Source organism: Limanda limanda, chromosome 20, assembly GCF_963576545.1.
Source record: "Limanda limanda chromosome 20, fLimLim1.1, whole genome shotgun sequence".
Lineage (NCBI taxonomy): Eukaryota > Metazoa > Chordata > Actinopteri > Pleuronectiformes > Pleuronectidae > Limanda > Limanda limanda.
In genome coordinates this window covers 12071527-12096087 of record NC_083655.1, presented here as the reverse complement: position 1 = coordinate 12096087, position 24561 = coordinate 12071527, and the positions used below count along the sequence as shown (strand labels likewise).

At 41.3% G+C, this 24561-nt stretch overlaps 1 pseudogene; it reads right to left on the bottom strand.

Moving 5' to 3' along the window:
- Nucleotides 1–11294: 11294 nt before the first annotated feature.
- Nucleotides 11295–17241, bottom strand: LOC133027278 (cilia- and flagella-associated protein 70-like; annotated as a pseudogene).
- Nucleotides 17242–24561: the final 7320 nt, after the last annotated feature.

Genomic DNA, 24561 nt, shown 5'->3' with positions numbered 1-24561 from the left:
AGAAATCATGACTTTAAATCACAGCGCCCCCTGGTGGCTACAGGAAGTGAAGCTTTTATCCTTGCCACAGAGAGGAAAACGCATCCAACGCGGAGACGTGCGCTTGGTCATCGACCGCTCTCTCCCCCGACCGCAACAGGCTTCAACGTGCAGGTGCTCGGGCCCGCAAGTGCTACAACGTAGCCCTAGTTATTATTATTATTATTGTGACTAAAGTGAATTGGCTTTTTGAGGGCTTTAACATGCTGAACTTCTTACCAAACTTTGCAGAAAATTAGAGAGTGGTGAAAATTTACGTATTCTGGTGTATTTGGAAATGGGCGTGGCAAAATGGCTCAACAGCGCCCCCTGGAACCCAGCCCCTAGGTTTCCACATAACCGATTTTCACCAAAATCGGGCAAGAGGTGTATCGTGACTAATCATGAAAAAAAGTCACAAAGGGCATTATGAAAAACGCAACAGGAAGCCCGCCATTTTGGATTTAGTGGCCATTTTGGCCATTTTGGCGATTTTTACTTTAATGTACTTGTCCCAGGGCTTTCATCAAATCAACTTTAAATTTAGATGAGTGTCATCACAACAAGATGGAGAAAAAAGTTGACTTAAAAAATCAACTTTTCGTCTCACCGTGTGACCTTGGCGTGGCGTCAAAGTTTGATTAAACGCCATCAAAACACGAGCTTCTGTATCTCGCACATACATGATCCAATCAAATCCAAACTACACACATAAGACAAGAGTCCCGGCCTGAAGACATATACACTGAAATCATTTCTTAAAATCACAGCGCCCCCTGGTGGCAACAGGAAATGTCTTTTTTTTTGCATGTCTTACACTTGGATGTATTTCTCCTCATCCACTGACCTCAACCATGTCAAACTGTATCAAATGGGTCTCAAGACATTGGTAATGAAGATATAAGATTACTGTGACTTTTCGTCAAACACAGTATTAATGGCGTGGCATCAAAGTTCATCAGCTCGCCGTGAAACACGAAATTGCTGTAACTTCCATGTTCATGGTTCCATCTCACTCAAACTACATGTGTGTGTTAACATCCCCCCCCTGAAGATATTCATATGGTTTTAAGAAATGGGCGTGGCAAAAAAACTGACTAGCGCCCCCTAAAGGTCGGCCCCAGCACTACGATTGGCCGACATGTACAAAAATTGAGTATGGCATGTGTCTTTTCATAACAAACAAATAAGTCTCTTGGATCGATATGTTAGACCAAACAGGAAGCCCGCCATTTTGGATTCAGTGGCCATTTTGACCATATTCCACATTTTTACTTTGATGTACTTGTCCCAGGGCTTTCATCAGTTTAACTTTAAATTCAGATGAGTGTCATCACAACAAGATGGAGATAAAAATGATTTAGGGATTGTTTTTTCGTCACAACGTGTGACCGTGGCGTTGCGTCAAAGTTCATCAACTCGCCGTGAAACACGAAATGCTGTTACTTCAGTGTTCATGGTTCTATCTCACTCAAACTACATGTGTGTATCAACAGCCCCCCCCCCCCGAAGATATTCATATTGTTTTTTTAGGCCGTGTGACCGTGGCGTTGAAGTTTGATTTAACGCCATCAAAACACGAGGTTCTGTATCTCGGACATATATTGTCCAATTAAGTCCAAACTAGACATGTAAGACTAGAGTCCCAGCCTGATGACATCTACACAGAAATCATGACTTTAAATCACAGCGCCCCCTGGTGGCTACAGGAAGTGAAGCGTTTATTGTCCAATTGAGTCCAAACTAAACATGTAAGACTAGAGTCCCGTCCTGATGACATCTACACAGAAATCATGACTTTAAATCACAGCGCCCCCTGGTGGCTACAGGAAGTGAAGCGTTTATTGTCCAATTGAGTCCAAACTAGACATGTAAGACTAGAGTCCCAGCCTGATGACATCTACACAGAAATCATGACTTTATATCACAGCGCCCCCTGGTGGCTACAGGAAGTGAAGCGTTTATTGTCCAATTGAGTCCAAACTAGACATGTAAGACTAGAGTCCCAGCCTGATGACATCTACACAGAAATCATGACTTTAAATCACAGCGCCCCCTGGTGGCTACAGGAAGTGAAGCGTTTATTGTCCAATTGAGTCCAAACTAGACATGTAAAACTAGAGTCCCAGCCTGATGACATCTACACAGAAATCATGACTTTAAATCACATTGCCCCCTGGTGGCTACAGGAAGTGAAGCGTTTATTGTCCAATTGAGTCCAAACTAGACATGTAAGACTAGAGTCCCAGCCTGATGACCTCTACACAGAAATCATGACTTTAAATCACAGCGCCCACTGGTGGCTACAGGAAGTGAAGCGTTTATTGTCCAATTGAGTCCAAACTAGACATGTAAGACTAGAGTCCCAGCCTGATGACATCTACACAGAAATCATGACTTTAAATCACAGCGCCCCCTGGTGGCTACAGGAAGTGAGGCTTTTATCCTTGCCACAGAGAGGAAAACGCATCCAACGCGGAGACGTGCCCTTGGTCATCGAACGCTCTCTCCCCCGACCGCAACAGGCTTCAACGTGCAGGTGCTCGGGCCCGCAAGTGCTACAACGTAGCCCTAGTTATTATTATTATTCAGGCAAATGAATTGGCTTTTTGAGGGCTTTATCATTCTCAACTTCTTCCCAAAATTTGCAGAAAGTTAGAAAGTGGTGAAAATGTACGTATTCTGAAGGAATTTTCAATGTGCGTCGCAAAATGGCTCAACGGTGCCCCCCGAGACCTCTGAGACCCCTGGAACGTGTTCACATTGACTGGTCTTCACAAAAATCGATATACAGGTGTATCATGACCAGACAAACAAAAAAGTCTTAGGTGCAATTGGAAAAACACAACAGGAAGCCTGCTATTTTGCATTTAGTGGCCATTTTGGCCATATTCCTGGCCATATTCCACATTTTTACTTTGATGTACGTGTACCAGGGCTTTCATTGGATCAACTTCAAATTAAGATGAGTGTCATCACAACAAGATGGAGATAAAAACTGACTGAGGGTTTTTTTTTTGTCACACGGTGTGACCGTGGCGTGGCATCAAAGTTTGATTTACACGCCATTAAAACACGATGTTCTGTAACGCGAACATACATGGACCATGAATCCTTTGATGCTGAGCCGTAAACAAACAACTCCACTCCTGCAGTGTCAGTCTTCCTAGATCAAAGGAAACTTTATGTCTTGCAAAGGTCACGTCTCTTTCTCTCTCAGAACTGGGACATTTCCTTAAACCGTGTCAATGGCAAAGGTTCATCCTTCGCCAAAGGAGACGATGTTGTCATAACTCCACTGTGCATTGTCCTATCACCACCGAACTTCTATCTCATGATCAGAGTCAAAGCCTGAACAGCTCTATGTGTCAAAATTTCCTCAGTCATTATTTATTTTTTTCAGGCAAAACGCATGCAACGCTTCAAAATGCATGTGCTCGGGCCCGCCCAGTGCTGCTTTGCAGCCCTAGAAATTTTAGTTTATATTTTTAGTTTATTATTATTATTTTTAATTTCATGAATAATTTTGGCGATGGGTTCCCTTTTTTTTGGGTTTGAGCACCTGCCCCCCAAAATGTCTTTGCACATGCCTGTCGCAGATTGTTACAAATGTGAAACTCAGAGTTGAATAGTGATTTTTCCTCTCTGTGCAGGTTCTCTCCAAGGCATAATAAAGAAATACTGAGGTGAAGGTCAGATTACGACCGACAGTTTGAGTCGACACTGGCGCCAAAGCCATAAAGTCCAAAAAACACTTGTTAAATAAAATAAAAATAAAATAAAAAAATACTTGTATAATTTATGTTGGACTTTACCTGTCCTAGTTGATTATAATTTCTTATCATGGCTGTTTAGGAACTCAAACTGGTTGTAGAGCCACTTACACAGAAAAACACTTATACACAAAACCCTGTAATGTTGACTCCCATTTATTGGAACCATTGGTGATAACTGATAAGGGCCTCAATAACTATTTATTTGGTGAAGTTGGCTGGATTTAAGTTAGGTAATAAAAATAACTAGGGCTACGTTGTAGCACTAACGGGCCCGAGTACACTGCCATTTCAAGGGTGTTGCGGTTGGGGAAGAGAGAGTGTTGGATGAGCAAGCGCTCGTCTTCGCATTGCATGCGTTCGGCACTGCGGCAATGATAAAGGCTTCACTTCCTGTAGCCAGCAGGTGGTGCTGTGATTTTAAGTCATGGTGTCTATGCAGATGTCATCAGGTCGTGACTCTTGTCTTTCATGCCTAGGTTGGACGTGATTGAACCAAATATGCCTGAGATACAGTAGCTCGTGTTTCTATGGCGTGTAATCAAACTTTGACGCCAGGCCACGGTCACACGGTATTACGAAACGTTAAAATTCCAATAACTTTAGTTCTCCATCTTGTTGTGAAGACACTCATCTAAATTTTAAGTTGATCTGATGAAAGCCCTACGACAAGTATGTCAAAGTAAATATGCGGAATATGGCCAAAATGGCCACCAAATCCAAAATGGCGGGCTTCCTGTTTACTCTAGCATATCTATCCAAGAGACTTATTTCTTTGTCATAAAAAAAGACACATGTCCCCGTCGATTTTCGTAGCTGTAGGCCAATCATAGTGCCGGGGCTGCCCTTTAGGGGGCGCTAGTCAGTTATTTTGCCACGCCCATTCCTTAAACCCATCTGACAGCTTTCAGTGGGGGGCTGTTGACACACACATGTAGTTTGAGGGAGATTGAACCTTGAACACGTTGATGAACTTTGATGCCACGCCATTAATATGGCGTTTGACGAAAAGTCACAGTAATCTTATATCTTCATTATCAATCCCTTGAGACCAATTCGCCACAGTTTGACATGGTTGCGCAAAGTGGATGAGGAGAAATACTTCCAAGTGTAAGACGTACAAAAAACAAGACATTTCCTGCTGCCACCAGGGGGCGCTGTGCTTTTAAGTCACGATTTCTGTGTTTATGTCTTTGGGTCGCGACTCTTGTCTTATGTGTCTAGTTTGGACTCGATTGGACCAAATATGTCCGAGATACAGACGACCGTGTTTTGATGGCGTTTAATCAAACTTTGACGCCAGGCCACGGTCAAAAGTTGAAAAGTTGATCTTTTGATAACTTCAGATCTCCATCTTGTTGTGATGACACTCGTCTAAATTTTAAGTTGATCCGATGAAAGCTCTACGACAAGTACATCAAAGTAAAAATGTGGAATATGGCAAAAATTGCCACTAAATCCAAAATAGCGGACTTCCTGTTGCGTTTTTCATAATGCTCCAAGAGGCCTTCTTGTGCGTCTCGTCATGATACACAATTGTCTTTATTTTCGTGAGGATCGGTTAAAGCTAACTGAGGGGGCTTTCCGTAGGTGGCGCTGTTGAGCTATTTTGCCACGCCCATTTCAAATTACTCCAGAATACGTCAATTTCCACCACTCTCTAATTTACTGCAAACTTTAGAAAGTTTTTGAGCATGGGAAAGCTCTCAAAAAGCCCTTTCACTACGCTCAGAATAATCCTTTCAATTTCAATAGGGCCTCCCACCGGAGGTGCTCGGGCCCTAATAATAAAAAAAATGCCTTCAATTTCAATAGGGCCTCACACCGTTTCGGTGCTCGGGCCCTAATAATAGTCCTCAAAGGATTGCTTTACAATCAAGACATTTTTTCTACTCAGGCTGACATCAAAGGGGATATGGGGTATGACTTCATCAACTCCGGCTGACATTAAAGGATTGTACATATTTTGAGATTTGAGCAAACCTGGCAAATCTTTAAGAAAAGTCGGAGCACCCCATTCCCAACCAACCCAAACGTTTTCTTTTGTTTTTTGTACATGTGTGAGCAAACGTGTAGGATTTAATAGCAACCCAATTTTTCATATGGAGGAATAATAATAATATGTATGGTGAATAGTAAGTAATATGTTTGCCCATCAGGCATAGCATGAATAGCAGGTAAGACATATAATTGGATCAGAGACAGCATTATCAGGACAGTGTATGGTGGAAAATGGTACTCCTCTAATAGGGTATTAAAAACTTCACTAAACATTTCGACACCAATGCAAAGTCATTATAAATATAGTGCATTAAAGTGGTTTTGGACAAAGAGGTCAAAGGTCAGGTTTGGTGCCAGAGTCAGAGGTGGAAAGGAAAGTGTGTGTTTTGCTCCAAGACACTTCAGCACATGGATATGAAGCTGTGTCATCTTGTTAAAGGCTAGCTCTCCCCAGTGGTGGAATGTAACGAAGTATTTTTACTTTGTTAATGTACTTAATTACATTTTTACGTATCTGTACTTTACTTAAGTAAAAATAATAGTGCATACTTTTTACTTTTACTCCGTTACATTTTGCAGCTATTATCTATACTTTTACTCCACTACATTTCTACAATATGTGTCGTTACTTGTTACATTTTATGAACAGTTTCGCCAAAATGTTGCTGTGACGGAGCAGCTCCGTCACCGTTCGCCAGCGCTCCACACGCGCACACACAGTCACACATGCGCACACGCAGTCACACATGCGCACACGCAGTCACACACACGCCAACAAACATTTCCACTCTTCCTGTTAAAGTTCGTAGTTGATCACTATCTAACCATCAGCTACTCTGTTTAGCGCTGGGCTGACGGAGGGTGCCCACTCGTCAGCTCCGCATCTGGGTGACACACACACACACACATACACATCTGGGTGACACACACACACACACACACACACACACACACACACACACACACACACAGTGGCCGGTAAGCAGCCGTCCGGACCACTCCGTGAAGAAGGAGGAGGAGACGTTTCTTTAGTTTTAACGCCGCCACTTTATTTATTGACTGTCCACCGGAGCAACACTGTCATCACCTCTAGGTGGTCGTTCACTTCTCGTATTCACACACTTCTTGCGCAAGTTACCCAGGTGCACTACGTCACTCTCTGGGCACGTTCCTTAAAGGGGCAGGCCATACCTGCAAATGTTGTTGTTTATAATTATTAATAGTAGTGACATCTGTAGAGACATGAGTATTACCAGTAGCTATATCTGCATTCTTTATCAAAATGGCACAGCCTAGACATTGAGAGACAACCCATTGCGTGAGTACTTTTACTTTTAATACTTAAAGTAAATTTAAAAGTAAGTACTTTTTACTTTTACTTAAGTAGGATTGTTGATGTAGTACTTTTACTTTTACTTAAGTACTAAACTTCAGTACTTCCTCCACCACTGGCTCTCCCACATATATAGTTCATACACTGGTCAAAATAATTACGGGAACACTTAATCGTCACATGTCAATCAAAACTTCAGGGATATCAATCTGTTCATTTAGGAAGCACACGTGATTGTGAATCAATTTCATTTGCCTTCTCATGGGGTGACGATCACCCTCTCCTTATCCTTCCTGACTGATTCTTCTCCAGTTTTGTGTCTTGCTAGAGTCTTGGTCACTACTGGTAGCATGAGGTGGTACCTGCAGCCCAATCAGGTTGCACATGTCCAGCTTCTTCAAGATGGCACATCCGTAGATGCTATACATGCCAAACTGTTACAAACAAGACTGAATAATTTGTTCATCAAGATCCGATGTCAGATTTAAGTGCAGGTCCATAGCTGTGTGCGCCAACACTTTCACACAAAACGTTCATATATATTTATATAAATATATATATATATAGAGAGAGAGAGATGTTTAATACAGTGAAGAAGAAGAAAAAATCTTAATGTGGTGACATTTGAACACAACATGTTTATGATTGTGTAACTTGTTACTCTGGTCCATATTTTTAGAAATATTTTAAGAAATTATTTCCTGTTCAAATAATTAATGGTCACCTCTGTATTTATTGATTAAATTATTTTGGACAAAAAAAGGTCCAAACCACTTTGATACATTTACAGATCACTGTGTATTGAATAGAAATCAGAAAGGGGAATGAAAAGGAAAAATTCATCTGGAAATAAAAGGATAATAATGCCATATAAATGTGAGATAGAGCCCACAACAAATCATAAAGGAAAATAAACAATTGTATAGTGAAATATCATTAAATATATTAAAGACTTTTTATTTAAAGAAAAAAGCCTGAAACTTCAATAACCAAAATAACAGAAGGAACTGAGAATATATGTCTTTGTCATTAATTATGTTACCACTGCCCTTACAAGAAGGCGTTTTTAAGAACATGAACCTGAAAATCAAAGAAAAGAGGCTGATGATGTTTAATCTATATAAAACTCTTATTAATAAACACAAGCTTAATCTAATCCATCTGTTCTGTACCTTGAGTTTTGCGTCCGGGTTGAGGATCATCTGCGCCAAGTGCGGCACGGCACCGGTGTCCACCACAGCCTGCGCCAGCTCCGGCGTGTGTTTGCAGATGTCGCTGAGGGTGGAGGCCGCGATGCATTTCAGAGCCATCTCTGGTTCCCGGAAACAGAGCATCAGCAGAGGGACGGCACCCGCATCCACCACGGTCTGAGCCAACACTGAGGAGAGAGGAGGGGAACGTGAAAATACAGACATGGGATGGAGAGAGAGAGATGGAGAGGGAATGGAAATCAGGTTTTCTTACGCTCATTGTGTTGGGCGACGTTGCACAGAGCACAGGCTGCGGCCTCCTTCACCGCGGGGTCAAACTCCTCCAGGCAAAGGACCATGGCATCCACACCCCCACAGGCCACCACAGCCTGGGCCAGGCCGGGGGAGTGTTTGGCCACAGCCCGGAGGACAAACGCTGCTGCTTTCTTGAAGAACCTCTGCACACACATGACAAACACACACTTATTGATTTCCTGGTGACAAGAACCTCTTGCCTCATCCTAGCTCTCAACCTAAACTTAAAACATGTCATCACCTTAAAATTACCTTAAATTCATAACAACATGAGTAATAGCTGGACCCCACACACAAATACTCGCATCAATTGGTGACCCTGCACACACAGTTCATTTGGTTTTAAAACAAACTGTGTGGAGGGATGATTACTTACGTTTTTCAAAGGCAAAGAATGGACAAGATGAAGCAGGATGTCTTCCCTCACCACAACCTCCGCCAGGTCAATGCTGTGGTCGGCCAGGCGGCCCAGAGCCAAGGCTGCAGTCTGCTGGATGCTGGGGACCACGTCCAGTATCAGGGGACGCAGCAAGGCCATCGTCCCTGCAGAAGGGGAAACACTGGAGTTGGCAGCTGAAGCAAAGTATTTATTTTCCATTATTAGGGCCCGAGCACCTATGGTGGGAGGCCCTATTGTATTTCAAATGATTTATATTTCCCTTATTGGGCTTTTTCAGGGCCTAGACATGCTCAAATTCCGACCAAAGTTTGCAGGAAATTCAAAACCCAAAAAAGTAATTGTATTCTGGTGTAATTTGAATTTGGCTTGGAAAATGGCTCAACAGCGGCAAAGCTCTTCATTTAGCTTTCACCGATCCTCATGGACATACTTGGACAGATCTATTAGTCTGTATGTAATAATAGTCATGGCGCCACTGGCAACAGGAAGTAAGCTTTGTTTCACAACTTTTTTTGGGGGACGGACATCTCTCTGTTTGTCTTACGTCATAATTAAGTTGTTGTAACATTGTACAATTGAAACAAAATGCCTGTGCTCGGGCCCGTTAGTGCTACAACGTAGCCCTAGTTATCTTTGATTCCTACCAGCACTCTGCAGGGTCTCTATGTTTTGGGGTCTGGATGCCCGATCAGCAACCATCTGCACAAACTGCAACCTCGACCTCTGATACTGCTCATATCCTGCAAAGCACAAACATGACATTGGAGTTGTAAAGGCAATGAATTTAGATGTCATACATTTACAGACCCTGATGTCGTACAGATTTTGTTTCACACAGATGATGGTGCCATTTATTTTTACAGTATTCAGTATTTATATACAAGAAAAACAAGGAGCAATTGTGTGGTTGTGTCTTTTTCTTTGTTTTCACTCCGTCTATGAGTGAAAACCACTCCTGAGACTCACCTCGAATGGTCTCTCCCTGACTCATTGTTACTCAGATGAAACTTTAAAAATGACAAAAAAGATAACGCTTTTAAAGTTCAGAGCAGTGTTTTCTATGCATCTACAGCTGCTTTTAACTAAATCAAACTGACTTGGTTGAGCACTTCGTAGTTCGGTTTATTGGCGGTACAACCCAATGGTTGTACTGCTTTAAAAAGACGTAAAGTAAAAGATACTAAAGAAATAACAGCTAGGGCTACGTTGTAACGGGCCCGAGCACACCGCCATTTCAAGTCTGATGCGGTCGGGGAAGAGAGAGCGTTCGATGACCAAGTGCTCGTCTCCGCGTTGCATGCGTTTGCACACTGGGGCAACCATAAACGCTTCATCTTGTAAAGACACATGTCCCTGTCGATTTTTGTAGATGTGAGCAAATTGTAGTGCCGGGGCTACCCTTTAGGAGGCGCTAGTCAGTTATTTTGCCACGCCCATTCCTTAAACACATCTGAATATCTTCATGGGGGGGCTATTAATACGCACATGTAGTTTGAGGGAGATGGAACCATGAACACGGAAGTTACAGCGATTTCGTGTGTCATGGCGAGTTGATGAACTTTGATGCCACGCCATTAATATGGCGTTTGACGAAAAGTCACAGTAATCTTAGTATATAGACTCTGGACAGAGGTGAGGTGAAGACCCAATTGCAGATGCTAGACGAGGGCAGATTAAATTAATTTATTAATGGGCTTGGCACAGATTGGCAATCAAGAAAAGAGTGGTGTCTTAAACTCTCGAGCAGAAGGAGCAGAAATGAGACGAAACTTTGTAGTAAAACACTTAAACGACGTCTGGGGAATAACAAAACTTGAAAACACTAAGAAACTGAGGCCACAGTGATGAGGAACTGCACTGATGAAAACAAGGGAAAAAACAGACTACACACTCAGGCAAAGACAGGAATCTAAAAACCAAACGAGAGAATATCGTCTCTGAGAACAGTTTTAAAATCACAACTCTCAACAAAAAGAAATCCACAAAGAAACAAGTTAAAAGTCTTTAAAAGTTAAATAAAACCCAGACAGGGGCAGAATGATGACAGGGTTCTGCTCACTGCTCTTTAAGACACAATCATGCAGCCGTGCAAAACAGCAACCACCAGATAAAAGTTTGACACCAGAGCATTAGATGAACTGGGCCGTGTCTAACCTGGGCTGATGTGTCTGCTGGATGGATACCGCATCATGGAAACACTCTTTAGCCTTCATGTGGTCTCCAGTCAGCATGCAGAACCCCCCCACACAAATCTGTGGGAGGGCTCATCGGGGGTTCCTCACCACGAGCTGTGGGAGAAAAAAGACAAAATTCAGCAGGCACTCGGTTATTTCACCAAACTGTCATTATCTGCACTAATCACAGCTGCAGCAGGACATGGCCACACACACACACACACACACACACACACACACACACACAAAAACACACTGATACAAACAAACAGAAGCCCTGCAGTTTGTATATTTTTGTACAATACTGAGTAATTAGCTTCCAACACTGCTCTGTTTAGCTTATATCTTGCTTTTCAACTCTATTTATTTTTGATTTAGGAGCGGATGCATTGGGACGGACGGGCTTACCTCGTGGCAGTAATGAGCAGCCTCCTCATAATCCCCAGTCACTTGAGCTTCCTTTGCAAAATGTCTGAGCTGAGAAAAACTCAACTGGAATTCATCCTTGGAATCGTCATCAACAGCTTCTGAATAAATCTGGAGAGGAGAAAATGATTATATATATATGTATGTAATATGTGAGTGTTTGTGGTCTAAGTATTACTCACCAGATCAATTAACGCAGTCATATTATTGGGATTTATCTTATTTATGAGGACAAAGAACAAGTTCATTTTAAGGTGACGACAAGTGTTTAGGCCGGGGTTAGTTTCAGGTTAAGATTGGCTTTAGGCTCGTAGTCAGTACGGTTACGATTAGAAAAGTCATGAAAACATTATAGGTCAGTGTAATGTCCTGACGACATAACTGAGTGTGTGTGTGTGTGTGTGTGTGTGTGTGTGTGTGTGTGTGTGTGTGTGTATGTGTGTTACCTTGTTGAGGGAGATGCACTTGTTGAGTGCATCTCATCCTGCAGATAGACGTAATGCTTACTATTGAAAGCCTTTAGACCCTGAGGGTCAGGGATTGGATCTTTCTTCCCCATCTTGTCACGTACAAGCCTCACCACTGCATGCTACACACACACACACATATATTGAAGACTGTCAGGGTCCCTGCTAGTTTCACATGTGTGCTTGATGTAGTTGTTCTGACCTTCATGAAGGTGAAGTATCTCCCAGAGACATTGAGCCCATCAGCTCAACTGCCACTTACTCCGGGGCTGCTGTCTTCTGCGGCTTGCATGTTCCTCCGAATAATTCCCGATACTGGTCTGAAACTGGGGTCACCACGCTGCCCACCTGCCTGTGGACCTCCCCCACAGCCTGTAGGAGCACACGCCAGCGCAGAGAGTTTAAAGAATGTAAAGAAAGTTAGCATCTCTCCCCTGATGTGCGTGGATTATCTTTTGTGTACAAGTGTTTTTGGCACGTTTGTGTTATTGTGTGTTTCACCTCTGCTGCTTTGCGAGGACCATCTACAGGTGGAGGTCTGGGTGGGATCAATGCCTTCACCCTGCAGGAGGAAACAGAGACACATTCTCACCCACTTGTATTTCACAGTCGGTAACAAACCCACAGGGGCATGAAGAAATGTATGAACGTATCACTATTGAACAGTTCATTTTCTGATAGCTAAAGTTTGATTTGCTAAGGGCCACAATCCAGAAACAGGGTCAAGCTCAGTGACCACAGGATGCTGGATTTATGTAACACGTTACCTTCTGGACAGTTCCTCTGGAGAGGTTACGGGCACCAGTGGTTTCTCCAAGGAAATCTCAATGATGAGGTAGGTTCTGGATTCAGAATACGTCTGTCATTAAGAGGAGTGAGGTGTCAATATGAGTCAAAAGTATGACGGTAAGCAGGTAAAGTGAATATAAGTTAATTTATTCACAAGCGATGATTCAATCTGTAATGAACCCTGATTAAAAACACAGTTTTCAGTTTTGCTGCCGTTTAGTGGAAACTTACATTTGTAAGTCTGTGTTGCCGTTCGGCTCCGCCTCGGTCGGGCTGTTGTTCTCAGCTGGAGCCACCTTGACCGGATTGGCAGGTTGCTGACAAACAAACACAACTTTTTCTTTAAACTAACAGATTTCCAGAAGTTGTACTTTGTGAAACTGAAAGAATGAAAATCTGATCTGTTTTTCATTGATGAATCCAGAAGAAATTGTTTGTGAAATGTTAAAAAAAATCAACCGCTGGGTTTTGCTGTGGTTGGAAAATTTGTTTTACAGTTTATATCTTATATGATTTTAAATGAGGAATTCTTTTAATTAAACTGTCTTTTAACGGGTAACATTTTTTCCTAGAAAGGACCTTTCTCACCTTTTTGGGTGGATCCTTTGATTCCTTGACTCCCTTCTGTGCTCCATCCGTATTCTTCCCTGCATTTCCCTTGTTCGCGCTTGCAGCGGAGCTGGTAAGAGCTTTCATCTGTTTGGATGCAGCTTTCTCCAGTTCCTTTAACACACTGTGACTCCTCTTGGCCTCTTTAGTTGAAGCTCAACAACAGAAACACGATGGAAGCAGTGTTTGGGTTATTTAGTATATTCAGTAAACTGCAGTACACATCCTTATGTGTATTTGTATGACCTTGCTCAACAACTCGGCCTCGGAGAAGGCACGGACACTGTACGCTCCTCGGATGCGGCTGATACCGGGATACAGCAGCCGCCCCATATCCACAAATGCCACACAGTGGGAGAGGATCTCTGAGTTCTTCTCAGCCGGCTACACAAGGCAAGAAAAAAACACACAAGGACAAATTACACAAAATGTTGCATTAACTTCCATTGAACTTGAATGCGCTTTTGCCTCAAACAATTGTGGAGGGTTGTCGTCCATTACTCTTATCTGGTTCAAGCTAGAGAGCTAACGACAAAGAGCCAATACACAATGGAGAAGTAACTATTGAATAATACATTTAATATTTCCAAACCTATCCTTCAATAACAAAGCTCTCTCACCTGCTTGCCTCCTGCTTTTGCTTGAGGAGCCACCGACCTCAAGATCTCCACTGGCCACAGTCTGCTCTCAGTGATCCTCTGTCGTAGCCTGAAGTTAGAGTCACAAACATTGATAAACATCTTCTCAGACCGTTCTCCTGAGCCATTATTTTATCATTTTTCTTTTACAGGGATTTTAATTTTTTTAAATGGTGAAACCAAGTTGTCAAATACAATCTACTAGAATCCTAAAATGTTCAGGCATAGTCTTAAGATCAAATGTCCTTTCCAGAGTAATCTATTTGTAGACATGGCCATCAGGCAGCATGGTGGACAGATAGGAGGAGGAGGAGTAGGAGTAGGAGGAGGAGGAGGAGGAGGAGGAGGAGGAGGAGGAGGAGGAGGAGGAGGAGGAGGAGGAGGAGGAGGAGGAGGAGGAGGAGGAGGAGGAGGAGGAGGTGAGGTGAGTTGTGTGTTTCACTGACCTGGCAGCTCCTTTTGCATTCAGGAGGCAGCACATCTCTGTGTCCCAGCTCACCCTGCTCTTCATGCTCTCTGCCACGTTACGAAACTCCAGGTCCTGTTGGAACATTCAAACCTTGACAGTTAATCGACAGTAATGTGGCAAACAGCTCAAATCAATCAATGAGACGTTGAAGCAGCAGACTGAGGCCGGATCCACAGTTACCTCTAATCCCTTCAGCTCGCCGTCCTGCTGCTCGATGGGCTCTTGATGGAGATAAACTCCAGGCAAGTGGTTTCCTTGGACCAGTAAGGCCTGATTGGGCCTCTTCTTCTGTCTACCGTTCACCTCCCTCTGCCCCCCTGGCTCCAGTGCCTTATCTTTCTGGAAGTTAGAGGAAGAGTATACCCACATTGGTTAAAGTATTACTCCTTGAAACATTCATGTTTGATGTTGGGACATCTTGTTTTGTTTTTCTGTTACATTTTGATTCACCATGACCGTTGTACAGCATCACTACCTTAGATCACAAAGGGGTAGAATCTCAGGGCTACCGTTTCTAACACTTTACAAGTTGTTCAGGAAAACAGTTCATTATAAAAACAGCTCAAAGAAGCTAGATTACAAACACAGTGCAGCATTCACCTTAGCCATAATTGGGACCTCCAGGGCAGCAGTGAATGTGGAGGGAGTTGGGGCGGCATTAGACAGCAGTGTTCAGGACTCAGGGATGGCGTAGGCTGTCTCCAGGGTTACCTTCAGCAGGTTGGAGGTCGACAGTTCAACCTCAGACAGAAGTGGAGCCGACACACTGACACTCAAGTCCTGGGTCGACTGCTAAAAGGGATCAAATGATGACGATGTTTGATTTGCTTATCAATTATATTGTCTACAAATGTCATTAAAGATTTTAAACTGTGCCGGAGTTTTTCTACCCACGGTTACACAACCAACTAATTGTTGTTTTTTAAACAATTGTGTTTTTCGTGGATCCTTATCCTGCACAGCTGGCTGTACTTTTCTTTTCCTGCTCTGGGATCAGTACCTCCTTTATTTGGCGCCTGTGATAGAGCACAAGCATTTCGGAAAATTATATGAAAGGGCTGCAAGTGACACTCCATGTGAACCTTTATAAATTCTCCTACAACATTTTATGTCCCGAGCATTAGGACTCCAGGCCTTCTTCTGTTTCATTCAACATTCAGCAAATTACTCCAAATGCTATTACAAGGATCAGGGATAATTGTTTAAGTTTAAGCTGCAATTGACTTGTCCCCCAACCCAAAGTTTGTGACTCATGGCGAGTCGACCTGCTGTGTCCAGACAGAATATCTGCAGACCAGTATATTAGTTAGTCTCACAGAAATTAACAATAAGGCTAAATAATGGGACTTTCTTTTAATTGGCTTGTTTGGTCATTTAGGTCAGTAAAAGATTAATCAATTTACTGCACATGAACTAGTTGTGTAGTTAAACTTTTTTGAGATTTGGGTTCAAGTCGCTGGTAAGCAAAGATATAAAAACTAATATAATGACAGGTTGTAGGTCAGTAATATAAAACTTACTCTTTTCCCAAAATAAAAATAGATCAGCATTTTATTCACTAGATGTATTTTTTCATTATTGAAGAATTTGTGCAATCTCCTGTTGGTGTATCAGTTTGAAATAAACAGCCCAAGCTAAGTGTGGTTATCAAGGAGACACTGTGGAATAACAAGAACAACAGAATGAAACAACTACACTAACTCAACTTACATATGATTGGGTGGTTGACCATGTCACTGAGACCCTGAGCGTCATCACGACAGGAGTAGTTGCAGGTGAGGTTGTAGTCAACACGCTGCTCCTCAGGGTCGTACTGCTTGTTTTCTGACTCTCCCAGCAGAACGTTGTCCACCTCAACCTGCAGAAAGCTCTGGAAGCTGTCGACCTTTTTCCCTTGCTGAAAAACAAGCGGAGAAACAGAACAGATAACATGAGGTGTGGACAGTCATCCAACGCACTCACAGCCTCAGCTGATCGTACAGCGTTTTCAATGTGTCCCTGATCGAGGCATTCAAGCTACATCTTGCAAATTTGAACATCCATGCAAAACATTCTGATATAAGATGATGAAATAGATGAGTCCCATCAACTACAGCACAGGGTGTAAGGATCACTCGCTACTCTGGGCCAACTTATGAAATCAAACAAGACTTTGAGCCTCAGGAACTTTTGATCTGTGTCCTCATTAAAAAGAAAGAAATAAAGATAATGAGGAACTAGTTTCCATAAATGCTCTGGAGGGGATCACATATTTTCAGATCATTATAAACTACAAGAGCAGATTTGGTGTGTTTCCCTTAAATCACCCTTAAAATCATGAGATCTCTGTATGTGATAGAAAATCAACTTGAAACAAAAACGCTGAGGATGAATAATACAGAACTTTTGTTATCATACATTTCGCTTTTTCTTTTAATTGATCTTTTATTTAGTGAGTTCAAGGTGAATATACACATTCCCAAACCTCTGTTGCTTTGGTAACATCATTTAAAGTGGGTGGAGTTAGTAGTTAGCATATGAAGTTAACTTGTTACTTATCCTACTAAATCTACAGTTAAACTCAGACTCACCAGGTTGTTTCCACAGGTTGCAGTGATTTTAATAGAGAATGCTTCTGATGCTTCTTTGGGGGTTTCCATTGTGAACACTGAAATAGATAGACACTGTGACAATTTTATGTAAATTGAAAAATTAGGCCTATACTTAATTTGCCAGTAGGTGGTGCTATCACTATCAGTGCACACAGACCTACTTGGCAATAAATACATTCTTATTCTGACATGACGTGATGTAAAGTGTCATCTCCATCACAAGGGGGCGCTCCATCGGCGGGTCACCGCTACCCTCTGATGTTTCGTGTTCCAGCAACTACTTCTGGGATCAATGATTTTGTCACTCGTGTGAGATCAGAACACTTCTCCAGTGTTTGTCGTGTGTTGTTTTGGGAAAATGTCGTACAAATACGTGGTAACAGCGCAGAAACCCACGGCGGTTAACGCCTGCGTCACCGGTAAATATCCACCGAGCTTTGTGTGTGTGTGTTTCCTTAATAATGTATGCAGTGTCATAAACCTGGCAAGATGGCCGCGATATGGTGACCTGCGCTCCCCGCTACGACAAGTCCGGAGCTGCAGCTAGCCTTTGTTTTGCTAACTCAAATGTGTTTTATTATACAGCCGATTGACCATCGTGTTGTTTTTAGTTTTAGTTCTAATTCTGATTTAAAAGAAGTGCATTTTATTGTTGTGGCTAAATGAATTTGGTTTGTTTACTCTGTTCCACACAAATTTTATTAGTATTGAATGTTTAAAAAAAAAAGGTAGTTTGCAATGTGATTTCAAGATAAATCGATTAAACTCATCATCCTCCTTATTTTTCCTCATTTTAATTGATACAATCTAAATGTTGATGTTCTCAGGTCACTTCACCTCTGCAGAAGATCTCAATCTACTCATAGCCAAAAACACACGGTTGGAGATCTATGTGTTCAAACAAGGGGAGCTGAGGCTTGTAAAGGAAGTGGGCATGTTTGGAAAGATTACTTTTATGGATCTCTTCCGGCCCCAGGTAAGCATTTTGAGTATGTGTGTATCTACAGTGAATAACTAAATGAAATGTTTTTCAATTTGTTAAAATCGATAATCCTGGTTTCCTTTTGATTAAATTTGAAATATAGCAAATAACAGAGAATTTTGAATAAATTGACATTAATCCCATAATATAGTTGTTTTAGGGCAGACAGGTGGATTCATACACTGTTTGACTGTCTCTTCAAATGAGGACGGCTGAGATTGATCATATAGTCAATGCCACTGCTGCAGCCTGTTCAACTCTGTTAATTAAAGCAAAATAATGCTGATGGATGTTTTCTCTTTGACGACTTCAGTGGTTTTTTTTGTATTTCTTCAGGGTGAAAGCAAAGACCTGCTGTTCATTTTCACGTCCAAGTACAACATATGCATCCTAGAATACAAGCAGAACGGGGACAGCATTGATATCATCACACGTGCCCACGGAAATGGCCCGGTGAGTAGGACCGCAAAACAAGATGCACTGTTCTGTAATATTTAATCAACAAACACATGGATTTCAGGGGATTCACCTTTAGTTCATATAAAGAGGAGTGTATATTGTGATTTTCCACCATTAACCTTGATTTAATACACCAGTTTTTCATTCATGTTCATAAGTGGAGTTCTCAGTTTTGAGTATAAAACATGAAATAGATGTTGGTACACTGGCATAAAACATTTCCAAACCAAATGCTCTTTCTATCACGATCGTATTGGATGTCCCTCTGATAGATAGATAGATGGATACTTTATTAATCCCGAGGGAAATTTAGATCATCCAGTAGCTTATACAGTTAACACTTAAACACCTCACTGACATACATACATAAATCACATACGGAGAATATACATACAGATACAGGAATGGGATGCAATGATGTGATAGTGTTAGTGTCCAGTAGGGAAGTGTTCTTGTGCTGCTGGAGTGGAAAGTACAATACAAAATATATATATATATGAGGTCACCTGGGAGAGGGGTGCAGCTGTGGATAATAGCAGAGGGCTGGAAGCCTGAGTGAGTGAGGCCACACTGCCTGTGGTCCGAGCAGGGGGGAGGGGTGGATCTCTGGAATGTGAGGGTGAGGGGGTTGTGGCCTGCAGTGAGCAGGTAACAGCAGCAGATGGGGCTGGCGGGGGGGATGATGGGGGGGATGCAGGACTAGGTGTTAAACAGTCATTACACCCTAGAGCAGGGTTGTCAAACCTATTGTAGAAGTGGTTAAACTGGTTTGCTCTCACCACATCCCCCTCAACAGTGCCTCTGCTCTTCTTGCAGCCTGTGATGGTTTTCATGCCATCCCACACCTCTCTCATGTTGTTCTCCTGCAGCTTCTGCTCCATCTTCCTTCTGTATGAGTCCTTTGCAGTGTTAATTTTGGCAGCTATTTTTGATTTAGTCTTAAGGCTCTTATATACTTCTACGTATCCGTTTCTCGGAGAGGTCTCAGCGGGGGACAAAGAGTCTTTTTGATTTTTACTTCTCCGACGACTATCCGTCTAAAAACAATTCCCCGCCAAACCCATAGGTGGCGCAACGGAAGACGAGCTCAGAGAAGCCTACCCCATTTGGGAAGAAGAAGTCCACGTGTCTCTGTTTATCTCTATCGGCTCGCCTCCCACACACTGAACCATGGCAACTAACAGAACTAAATAAAGTGACACCCAGCGTGTCAAGATGCTGATGTAATCGTTTCTTAGCGCAGCGGTTCCCCGGTCTTGTTTCCGAACTGTGTTGCTGATTCCACAGCTTGAATCTGCTTGAGGCTACATGTAGCTAGAAGCTACCCGGAGCTAGCTCCCCCCCAGCTTCCAAACACAGTCAGCAGGGACTCCCGACACTAACTACTACTATCCAGTGTTTGCTTCTAACCTGACGGTATTATAGAAACAGTGTCATGATAGAAGTGGAAAGTCGTGACGGCTGGTTCTTGCACTGTTACTACCGCAGTTAGCATGGTGGCTAGCCTAGCCTGCTAGCGCCGTTTTGAAAGCTCGTTATAACCGTATGTGACCGTGCACACATGCCCTCAGTGCTCTAACGAGCCACCGTCAGCCGGACAACTCCGCTGGCTTAACACACACGTCACATTAATCGTAGAATCATAGTTGTGTTCGTGTTTGTTGCTACATGTAAACAGGAAGTTTGATGTCCGGAAATACGGAAATGACGTCATACGGAAATGATGTCGTTCGCGGACCAATCACAGCCAAGAGCGGTCCGTCGGGTCTCCAACATGAAGACGGATAGTTAGAAAAATCTGACGTGTACGAAAAGCTGTCCGAAGCACTCGGAGAGGGCGTTTCACGACGGATAGGGCAGTCTTATCTGTCCGTAATAGAAGAAACGGAGAGGCATAAATTGGCCTTTAGTCTTAGTCTTTTGACGAAAATGCATATTAGTTTTAGTCTAGTTTTAGTCATTTTTATCCTTCTTAGTTTTAGTCTAGTTTTAGTCGACGAAAACAAATTACATTTTAGTCTAGTTTTAGTCGACGAAAACAAATTACATTTTAGTCTAGTTTTAGTCGACGAAAACAAATTACATTTTAGTCTAGTTTTAGTCACATTTAATAGCCACATTAAACTCCTTATCTTCCCTTCTCAGGTCCAGGGACCCCCTGTGTTGTGTCTACAACTGCGTACTAGTCTAGCTTGCAGTACTTAGGTTGTCCATTAGATGTCCCTCCTATAGGTCTATAGCAGGGGTCGGCAACCTTTACTATCAAAAGAGTCATTTTGCCCCCTCTTCCCCCAAATAAAATTTGTCTGGAGCCGCAAAACATATTTGATAACAAAGCTGATAAAATTTTATATAAAGTTATACTATACTAATCTGTAGATCATTGCATTTATGAAATTATAGAACAACAATAAAGAAAAATGTTGACATTTTATTTATTTTTACCTGTTACAACAAAGGGAAACACCAAATGCTTATGAAGAGGAGAAGAAAATACACAGGCAAGTGTAGGCCTACTTTGAAATAAATTAAACGCAGAACTATGTAGGGTTATTTGAGTCATCCCCATATTTGTGGGAAATGTATGAAATAAGAAGTACCAATTTTGAAATAAATAAAAACATATAGCTGCAGCCTATATATTTTAGTTGGCGTTGGCGAAATGTGAAAACAAAAAGTTAAAGCAGATCAGACCGGAGGAGGAAGCTGAAGCTCGGTAGAAACCAACTGCAGCTTCTGCTCTGATCCAGAAGCTGCGGCGCTGATCTCAGAGCAGCTGAGACCAGAGAAACTCTGTGTTTTCACTGTTTCCATAGTTAAGAAGCAGCCGGGGAGTCAGTGACCGGCCTGGTTAACATGAACGAGCTCTGATCTCAGCTCTCTGAGCGAGTGCGCGGGGGCGGAGCCTCGGGACCGGTGCGCTGTCTGGCAGCATACACACACACACACACACACACACACAGACACACACACTCGCCGCTCCGGGTACTTCATGACGGCCTGATACGATTAATATAAACTATTAAGATTATTAATTTAACCAATATCATATGAGACTGATATTTATAGCTTGATTCCGTTGGTCCCTGTAACCAGGGTGGTGCCCCCCTTTCTCAATTATTAATATAGATAGTATTATTCTTAAATTGATAATTTTATTGTTTTTGACTTATTATTTTCATTATTCTTGGTTGACAACCTTATCATTGTTAATTGATAGCTTGTACTTTCTAATCGATAATTCCTATTTTCTCATTAGTGGTTTTATTGTTATTTGATTACTGATCATCTTCAATTAATAATTTAATTATTTTTGATAAATAATTTTTATTTTAATAATCATATTTCATGATTATTAATAATTAGCCAACGTCAAGTCTACTCCTATTGCACAACAAACCCTAGGAAGGAAAGGTTATTATTAAAATCATTTGTATGAATGCCTAATATATAGCTAAAACTACTTCTATCTTTATTGTTAAGAGTTCTTTCAGACACAACCTATAGTTAAAAGTTTGAAATTCCTAACAGACCCTCTTTTCACACCGTTCTAATCGGTGTGACCACTTACTGGGAATTTCTGTACCGCCAAATTCCAGAGGTTGAAAGGAAACCAAACAGAAAAATTATTAATTTACTGCGATACGTAATTGAGATTAATGGTTCTATAAGCTTATAATTAAAAAACAAACAAAATAATCTAAACAAAACATACATACCCTCTTTTGATCGTCAACAATTTCACTAAACCTTTTGAGGTGTGGTCGGCCAAATCAGTGGACATTATAATTAAAAGGTTAAACAAGTTGAATTTCAAATAGCAGCAGATTTGGCAGTGTTTGAATATTTGTGTTCAAACCATTTTCCAAAGTTAATTTGACTGCTCCATAGCACGATAATTCAGAAGCTTTGACGTCAAACTGTCCTGTGATAAAACAGAAATCACATACAAAGGACAAATGTGTGAGACATGAGATTCAATTCAAACATTTCAGAGTTGACAGCTGAAACAGTTCAAAACAATTTAGTTTATTAATCAAGTTATTCTGCCACAATTTTCTTCATGATGAAATAAAACAATAATTGGAGCTTAACAACACCTTTCAAATTAAGAGCCTTAGATGTTAAGTTAACTGGTGAAACAAAAAATAAAACATAAAAACCTTCTTCTCTGAATTTGAAAAGTTAAAGTGTCCAAAATAAATTTAAATATAATTATTGATATGACATTCAATAAACTGTAAACTGAGGGGCTTGTATTATGGCTTCTTCATTTCATTTAAGATGAAACAGGCTATGAGTTAAAGTGTATTTGACCTCTGACCTTTAACTGGATTTATTTTTATTCTTCTTTCAAAATGGTGAAACATATTTATTTTTAGGTCTCTAGAGTCTAACAAGAGTTACTTGGGGGGTGAATCAATCTTCTAGTTTAAATTCCAACTGTAAATAGATTTAACATGTCTTGACTATTGCATTTTTAAATGGATGACTTGAATATGGACTAAAAGCACATAAATGATTTTCAGCTTGACATGAAAGTAATTAAAACAGCATTTCAACAAACAAGAGAAGAGCTAGATTTCCGTTCTCATCAAACCTCTAGCAGAGAAAAGCAGATCCGCTATTATACAAGCTTCACTGGGCTTGTTGCATCAGAGCAGCAACTCCTCCAGACTAAAAACTTCTACTTCTGAATGAAGCAATATTAAAACAAACAAACAAACAAACAAATAAACACAAAGCCTTCTTGTGATCTTAACGCCAGTTGTAAGCTTAATGTGAGTTTAATGAATCTGAGGGAATAACGCTTATATAGAAATGAGAACTGGTGAAACATTAATTCTTAATTTGTAGATTAAACCCTAGGAAGGAAAGGTTATTATTAAAATCATTTGTATGAATGCCTGATATATAGCTAAAACTACTTCTATCTTTATTGTTAAGAGTTCTTTCAGACACAACCTATAGTTAAAAGTTTGAAATTCCTAACATGTCCTGTTGTGAACTTTAGGACCGCCAGAGACGCCAAGTGAAGAAGACCTCTGAGGTTTCTCTGACGGAGAAAAAGTTCAAAGAGGGCCCCTGGAAACAAGAGAATGTGGACGGTGGGACATCAATGGTCATCCCAGGTAATAAGTGCTTATACTAAAGTATAATAATGAAAGTTAACAATTAGAAATTAGTAGCACAAAAAGTACTGCAGTCGCGTTTTTGTCATCTAGTTTTATATGGATTTCAGTAGGTTATTTTATCAGAATATAGGCCTAACAGCCCTTCCCAAGAGAAAATGCCATTTCTGTATAACCAACACTTAGTACAGATTAAATTAGTATAGCACAGATTTTTCCTCTCAGAACCTTCTGGGTTTTTAAACATGTAGGAAATAAAAAAAGAGGCTCAGCAAGGTGGAGGGAATGCAGTTGGTGATGAATTGACCAATTAAAAACCCAGAGGTAGATAATAAAGCGGTAACATATGGTAATAGAATGTTATTAGTTGCAGCCATACTTAAACATCAACCTGTTTAAAATCCACAAACTGTTTGATCCTGAAATTGTGCAGATTCCGCATTTTTTTACTCTCTTGTTCATGTCCTTGTATTTTAGTGCCATTTGGTGGAGCTATTATCATAGGACAGCAAACCATAAGCTACCAGAACAGAGACAAAAACTTGTCCATTGCTCCTCCTCCTTCTATCAAGGTAAATACATTGCATTAACGGTTTTGCTCTCTTTTTTTAAGATTATAACATTTATGTGTAATGTCGAGATCCTTTAAAGTATGAATGAAGTAAGAAGTATGATGTGCTGCATTTAGGAGACCCTGAGGTGCACTTGTACGTTTAATTTTTTTTTGTCACAAATCTTGTGTTTGATGTTGAAATTGGATTTGAAGCAAGGTTTATAACTGCTATGATGATGACT